At 51.2% G+C, this 6,085-nt stretch overlaps 1 pseudogene; it reads right to left on the reverse strand.

Moving 5' to 3' along the window:
* Positions 1 to 4,368: 4,368 nt before the first annotated feature.
* Positions 4,369 to 5,055, reverse strand: LOC119279523 (annotated as a pseudogene).
* Between the last annotated feature and the right edge of the window lie 1,030 nt (positions 5,056 to 6,085).

Genomic DNA, 6,085 nt, shown 5'->3' on the forward strand with positions numbered 1-6,085 from the left:
ATGCGTGAGTGCATGTGAGAGTGGGGGAGTGGATGGATGGATGGCTAGCTTATATAGTGTGGCTAGCTTAGCATGCAAGCTATGTGGTGGACATGAGGGCATGGTGTGGGTGTCATGCTTGTCTCCTGGGTCACCACATAAATAGTGCCCAGGGAAAAGTGACACTGTACATGATGGCGTCGCGGTACGGTTGTCTTGTCCGCGGTATGGCCGTCTCTCAGGTCTTGTCGGTGTCAGGTCGAGCTGCAGTCTGCAGCTGGCTGGTCGGCGCAGTCGGTAGCCAGCTGGTTGGCACAGTCGGCAGCCGGTAGCCGGTCGGGCAGAGCAGTCGGAAGGGGAGCCGGCAGGAGCGGACGGGTAGTCAGACTGAGGGGCTTTGCTTGCCCCGATGTATTGATTTATTGTCTCGCCGTCTTCGGGGTACCCGTGGCCAATTACTCCGACAATGCTCCTCTTAAACATTTGCTGACAAGCAGAACATGCATACCCTGGGCCTCGTCAAGCCGCTTGTTAACCGGCGCGATGTCGGGATCAGCCACGTCAAGCTGCTACTTCAGTTTGGCAAAATCAACAGTCCGGTCAGCCGCCGGACCCTCAGCCACCTACACATAAAGTAGCGCGATTATTACCAGAGATTATGATCCTATGTTTGCCACCTTTGGATGGCAACCAGAGTCTCACGAGCTACTATCTATACAGAGCACACCTAGCATGTGCGGTACCGACAAAAATACATATTTTTTTGCGTACCTCAAAGCCTCTCAGCAGACTCGTAAAAGCTTCATTTAAACCGCTTTTTGCGGATGAAATCCTCTCAACCACTGTACCCATTAAGGCACGATGTGTCTCTGAGATGGCCGCTCGCTCCAGAAGACTCATCAGTGTGTCCGGCTGTGTACCGGACAATCCCGGACTCTTTCTGAAGCTCTCCTTGGGAGCCGAATATTCCGGACTTTGGGCAGCCGAAGTGTCAACTTCTGGCCTTGGCGGATCAGGAGAAATCCTCCGGGACGACACCTCAGGGTCGTCCGCCCCATGTGGCGGGGAGGCAGGAGGAGGCGTTTAACTCTCCATCATCTCTGGAAGAAGATCCCCCGAAGACGAACTCTGTGGAGAAGGGCTACGAGCCGGTCCGTAACAAATATGTCTCAGTTATTTTTCTCAGAGACAAAACGGGATATACTTACCAAAGTACCTTTTTGCACTTACAGCTCGGTTGAGGGCTGGCCCCCTTGCGGGCGCTATGCGGTAAGGATGCCCTCTAGGGTAGGGCCCCCTGGCGAGGTTTTCTTCCCTCGTTTGGAAACTTCCGTTTCCAAGTCTTCAGAGGCGGCCCTTTTCTTGCCGTGAGGAGAGGGGATTTCAGATTCACCTCCGCGATTATCCTCCTTCGTGGAGGCACTTACTACCCCGATTTGGATGTGTAAAGTATGAAGCCCATCGGTGACTTCTCCATTCCTCCCCTCATCTTCTCCCGATGGCACCTGATACGGTGCACGCTCAAGCATCCTGATTAATAGAGGATCCGGCGAGCCTTCGAGAAGAGGGGCCGAACACCTAATCCTATCTGCCTTCCTTATCCATTCCTGGCGGAGAGCAATTTTTTAGAATGATGTTATAACAAACATAAAGGACGGTGTGTTCGGTAGCGGAATTACTTATCTGGGTATCCGGACGGTTGCAGTTGAGACCCACGTCCTCGGTGGTGTCCGGACACTTTATTCGTGATCTAAAGAACAACCTGTACATCTCTTTGAGCGTCATGCTAAAGAATTGTTGAATGGTTCGCGGTCCTTCCGGGTTGAACTCCCACATACGGAGAGGTCGACATTGGCAGGGCAGGACCCGACAAACAAGCATTACTTGCATTATCTTGAGGAGACTGACATCCTTCTTAAGGTCTCGGATGCAGCTTTGCAGTGTCAGCACGTCATCAACTGGCCCCCAATCCAGCCCCTTGTTGACCCATGACGCCAGTTGCAGCGGAGGGCCCGAGCAGAACGCTGGAGCAGCCACCCGCTTTGTACCTCGAGGAGCTGTGATGTAAAACCACTCCCATTGCCATAACTCAGAAGTTTCTGTAAAGGAACCCTTTGACCATGGGGCGTCTGTGCCTTTGCTGATTATAGCGCCTCCACACTCCGCGTGACACCCGTCGATCACCTTCAGCCTCACATTGAAGGTATTGAGCCATAGGCCAAAGTGGGGGGTGATGCGGAGGAAGGCTTCACACACGACGATAAACGACTAGATGTGAAGGATGGAATCCGGAGCTAGATCATGGAAATCTAGCCCGTAATAGAACATGAGCCCTCTCACGAAGGGATCAAGACTAAAACCTAGCCCTCGGAGTAAGTGGGAAAAAAATACGACACTCTCGTTGGGTTCAATAGTGGGGACTACCTGCCCTTGAGCAGGGAGCCTATGCAGGATTTCGGCGGTGAGATACCTGGCCTCCCTAAGCTTTTTGATGTCCTCCTCTGTGACAGAGGAGGCCATCCACCGGCCTTGAAGGTTGGATCCGGACATGGTTGAAGGTTCGAAGTGCTTAGCTTGAGCCTTGGGTGTTGGAACTCGAGGTGCGGGAAGGGAAGGATCGAGCGTGGGAAGAAAAGGACAGGCCTTGGTCTCCTTATAAAGAGGATGAATATCAAGCGTCCCCCGCGTGACCGTTCAGGACTTGCCTAAAATCGAGGAGTCATATTAAACAAACACGGCTGGGTTACCCATACCTGTATTGATGAGAATCCCGTGATAAGGGGAACACGATCTCTGCTTCGACAAGACATGCCAATAAAACCGCCTAGCAGCACGTGAAGTGGCTGGTGGAGAAAAACGGTTCGAATAATGACCAGGCTGTGGCATGATGTGATGCTATAAAAAGCTGTCAGCAGATTAGATTTGTGGAACATTGTGCTCTCTGTGGTGGTATGTGGAATTTTGATTTGCAGAGCCAGACACGATTCTCGTGTTCAAAATTTTCTATGGAGTATTCGGAGAAGGAACCCGCCTTGCAATGCCGAAGACAATCTGCGCGCCAGACTCATCGTCATTGAAGCCTGGTTTAGGGGCTTCTGAGGGAGTCCAGGATTAAGGGGTCCTCGGACAGCCGGACAATATACTTTAGCCGGATTATTGGACTATGAAGATACAAGATTGAAGACTTCGCCCCAAGTCCGGATGGGACTCTTCTTTGCGTGGAAGGAAAGCTTGGCAATTCGGATATGTAGATCTCCTTCTTTGTAACCAACTCTGTGTAACCCTAGCCCCCTCCGGTGTCTATATAAACCGGAGGGTTTACTCCGTAGGACAACAACAATCATAATCATTGGCTAGCTTCTAGGGTTTAGCCTCTATGATCTCGTGGTAGATCAACTCTTGTAATACTCATATCATCAAGATCAATCAAGCAGGAAGTAGGGTATTACCTCCATCGAGAGGTCCCGAACCTCGGTAAAACATCGTGTCCCCTGCCTCCTGTTACCATTAGCCTTAGACGCACAGTTCGGGACCCCCTACCCGAGATCCGCCGGTTTTGACATCGACAGCGAGCTATAGACTAGTCTTTTTTCCAGACGCATTAAACCTATCCCTCAGGACTTCTCACACGCACCATCTCTTGCTCCCTAGGTCGATGCCATGCACATACACTTGTACTTTGAGTTTAGTATGTTATACATGAAGAGAAGAGGTGCATGCACGCACTCGTCCTCTCTCACACATGCATGTGTAGCTACGAATTGTAGTGTTCTCAACCATCCAATTGGCTCTATCATAGGATTCACGTTGCTCCTTGGCCTTGAGATCGAGAAGTTTAAAAAGCGGAGGCTAAGCTGGAGGCGCGAGGTTTTGGTTAATGTGCGGGCCGCACACGGCACCAACACGACACGAGCTTCGTTTGCCTGGTGCGCAGTCCAGTGAGTTGTCCAACACAACCAGGCCCTTCTTGGTATCCGCGCCTCGAGTTATGCATAGAGAAATTAGGGTCGGAGGGAGTACTACTACTAGTAGTGCTAATTTGATGTGTCGCGTCAACTCGCACAAGTATGAAACACTTCGTGAACAAACAAGCATATACTTGTCATCAAAATGGATAAAAAGGGACATATCTAGAACTAAAATACGTCTACATACATCTCCTTTTATCCATTTTGATGACAAGTAGTACTTCTTACCCAAAGGAACTTTATATCAAACATACACAAAATATCCGTTCGACTATTGGAAATTACCGATCTGATGTCGAAGCAATTGCTACATCGCCACCAAAACCCACCATCTCTTAAGCTAAAGTAGACCGAGCTAATCCCTATATTAGCATATTACTAAGATAAACAGAAGGCACTGTAGAAACATTTAGGACGTGAGCTTGTCAATCTGAATGTGGAGGGACACCAGCTTAGCCCCGGCCAGCAGCTTGGGCGGAATTGTGAAGAAGGTCAGCTCCTACATGGCGACGTCGCCAGGATCCTTGCTGCTTGTCACCTCCATTTCCACCTTGACAGCGTCGGTCGTGCCTTTGGGCTCCCCTGGCGGTCCGTTTGCCCACAACTTGGCCACGTAGTGCGGTAGTGGGGACGCCCCTGCTCTGATGCAGACGACCGTCACGGCGATAGGTGTGCCAATGTCGAGCACGTCGCCAACCAAGAAAAACGCGCGACCATCCTCCTCCGCGAACAGCAAGAGACGTGGCTCCGACAGTGGCACTTGCAGCTGGAGCACCTTGCCGTACTAGATCCTGTGCACAGGGATGGGATGCGCGGTGCTGATGTGGTGGTAGAGCGCTGACGGCGGGCCTTCATAGCCGCAGACGGGCATGGGGCATTTGCAGGGTGCGAGCGGACACACGCTCTGGTGATCGGCGAGCTTGTGGTAAGTGACGTAGAGCCCACAGCCTTCGTGCGGGCACTCCACCCTCACCGACGAAAGGACGACGTCCACCATCGTGTTGCGCACGCCGATGCCACCGCCGCGCTCGCACTTCTGGCACTACCGCTGGTTCTCGGGGCACCTGACGCGGCAAGCCGCGCAGGCCAGGTGCCCTCCCTTGCACCGGAGAAATCAATCAAACAACAAATCAATCAAGGAACCTGCACCTTGCTCGATTAGCTGAACGGACAAGGTGTATTCGAACCTCATACACTAGAGGCTTCAAGGGGCGGAGTCACAAGGGGCAGTGGAGCAAGATGAGGTCCATCGAGACCATAGAGAGGTCCATTGTCGGGTCATGTTCTGTCTGCATGATCTCGCCCTCCTCGAGCACAACCATCTCTCGCTTTAGGGCCGGGGCATTACAAAGCTTTACCGTCACATATTCATACTACTTCCAGGTGCATTAAATAAACACATGAAAGTATCAAAAGGAGAGTCACGACATGCATGCATGCATTGTAATTAATGCATCGGTAAACGCAAATTATTGAAATATATCGAGTGGAGTGCTTTGATGTGTTGCGTCAACTCGTACAATAACTAGAAGTTTGATTATCCTCTCCCTCGCGGACTTAACTACACCTGCCTTTGGCTATATGACAGGTTGGCCACCCACCTGTTGGGCCCACCTGTCATACATGCAAATGCAGGAGCACTAAGTCAATGAAGCGGCGTCCGTCCCTCGCACATGAGCGTGGTGGCTGGCAGGACTAGGAGAAGCTTTCGCTACACGCTCTCCCTCCCGCATGCGGTGGACATGCAGCAGTTCAATCGGTGTCAGATGGCCAGAAGCGTACTGTAGTACTCCTCCAGTGCAGTAGTACTCCATCATTTTTCGACTTCCCGAAGAGGCAAAGAGCCAAGCGCAACCGGGACGCTCGTGTGGCAGTTTCTGTGTGGAGTAGTCTAGGATAGCGTGTACCGCGCCTGTAAGCTCAAAATTGTTGGGGTCGGCTCCATGCTATGTGGCCGTCTCAAAGTTTTTTTAATTAAAATAGTCTTCTGTCCCTACCTGTCATCCTGGTGATTGTAGTTTGCATGCTCATCTGGTCAAGACAGGAATATATATTTTATTTTGTGGTGGGTAAATGTTAGAGGTTGCAGCAAATATATTGTACACTATTGGTCTTTCAGCAAAGTTTAGAGGCAAGCA

The sequence above is a fragment of the Triticum dicoccoides genome, chromosome 3B, assembly GCF_002162155.2.
Source record: "Triticum dicoccoides isolate Atlit2015 ecotype Zavitan chromosome 3B, WEW_v2.0, whole genome shotgun sequence".
Lineage (NCBI taxonomy): Eukaryota > Viridiplantae > Streptophyta > Magnoliopsida > Poales > Poaceae > Triticum > Triticum dicoccoides.